This window comes from Austrofundulus limnaeus, unplaced genomic scaffold, assembly GCF_001266775.1.
Source record: "Austrofundulus limnaeus strain Quisiro unplaced genomic scaffold, Austrofundulus_limnaeus-1.0 Scaffold2517, whole genome shotgun sequence".
In the NCBI taxonomy this organism is placed as follows: domain Eukaryota; kingdom Metazoa; phylum Chordata; class Actinopteri; order Cyprinodontiformes; family Rivulidae; genus Austrofundulus; species Austrofundulus limnaeus.
Genome location: NW_013954919.1, coordinates 19,972 through 22,112, shown reverse-complemented (window position 1 = coordinate 22,112; position 2,141 = coordinate 19,972).

Below are 2,141 nucleotides of genomic sequence, written 5' to 3'. Positions count from 1 at the left end.
GCGTTGCAGTTTTAATTTAAATAGACCATAAGTGAATGATTTCGACTTGAAAAAGAAGGATTTAAAAGCATGATATGATACCTTTAAGTGTAAATATGATTTTCATTTTTTGTGACTAATTTATTTGATGTGAAAATACTATGTGGACTCTGTAGTAATTTCATCCCCTTATAAACGTGTGTTTCAGTTTGTCTTGTAGAAGCTCTGTGCTGAACTGCCTCAATACATTTTTTTATAAACATGTGAAGTAAAATGATGGCTGGGACTTTTATTCTCAATGTTCAAGTCTTGTACAGTGTTTCAACACAAACAATATAAATAACAGCTTACACTCCATAAATGTAATTACAGTAAGAACTTTGATGTGCATTCTGCTGACATTTAACTTTTAGGATAATAGTAGAAATGGTTGTCTTTATATAGGGAGCTTTTTACGTTACTACTACTTTGAGTTTGGCAGAATATTTTCTAGTCAATAAAAGAAATGCACAAACAAAATGGTTAATGACACATAATGCCATTTATTCAATTTAAAAGTGAGGTTTTCTAAATCGACACAATTGAGCCATTCAGTATCAGCAATACTATGTGAAACGTATGTTGTAATATGTAAGTTAAAGTTAAGTTAGAGTGAATTTAATTGTGGTTGAATGAGAAGTATAAATATATACAACTCTGACACTGTATTAGTTTGTACACAAACAAATCATGTCACACTCCAGCAGGACATAATCATTAAAATAAAAGAACTGTACTTAAGAAGTATTTGTATTTCATGAAATATATTAGTATATTTGGCTGCAGCCCTAAGATAGATTTTCATTTTTGGGGAAAATGTTTGTGCAGCCTTGATATATGTATATAAACTGAAACAGCTTGACTAGTGCATCCTAAATTTAACATCAATTAATTATTTTAATACAATATAGTCATTTCTGCAGTTTTTGGGGAGGTCACTGCCTAATAAATGTCATTACAGAAATTCTAACTGCTCATTTTAAATCAATACTTTGACTTTTAATACTTAAGTACAAAACATATCAGATACTTTAAGACTTTTACTCAAGTAATATTCCTAAAGGAGACTTTAACTTTTACCAAAGAAATTTTTTGGTAAGATACTTGTAATTTTTCTCAAGTATCACTTTGTGGTACTTTATACAACACTGCACAGGTCGAATTTCTTTTGAGTTCTTTTTAGTCGTCAGTTGAAATGTTCAGCTGCCAGAGGTGCCATGCCACCATCAGCACCTACTGCTACAGACTTCTCTGCAGCACACATCTTCAGTGAAGGCGCCCAGTCTGGATCATCCTTGCTGTACAATGGAGCACGTTTGCCTAAGACAAGAAAAAATATAATAAAATAATTGCTGAACTGAAGTTGTAAATAATTGGTGCGTTAATCTGCATATGAATTTCAAAACAGGATTTACAACATAGACATGGATTGTCAGTCTTCAAACAACAAAAGAACAGTTAATTTAGGTTACTGTATGTGCTTCTTACATATTTAGTGTTTTTATGTATTCTTGCTTTTCAAATAGAGAGCTAGATGTGTAGTTTCTCAAGATTGATTCATTAACAACCAAGAAAACAGTATTGTTTACTGTGTCATGATAGTGCCGTTTACTTTGTCATGATAGTACTGTTTACTATGTTGTGACAGTACTGTTTACTATGCCATGATAGTACTGTTTACTATGTCATGATAGTGCTGTTTACTATGTCATGATAGTACTGTTTACTATGTCATGATAGTACTGTTTACTATGTTGTGACAGTACTGTTTACTATGTCATGACAGTACTGTTTACTATGTTGTGACAGTACTGTTTACTATGCCATGATAGTACTGTTTACTATGTCATGATAGTACTGTTTACTATGTCATGATAGTACTGTTTACTATGTCATGATAGTGCTGTTTACTATGTCATGATAGTGCTGTTTACTATGTCATGATAGTACTGTTTACTGTGTAATGATAGTACTGTTTACTATGTCATGATAGTACTGTTTACTATGTTGTGACAGTACTGTTTACTATGTCATGACAGTACTGTTTACTATGTCATGACAGTACTGTTTACTATGTTGTGACAGTACTGTTTACTATGCCATGATAGTACTGTTTAGGGGTG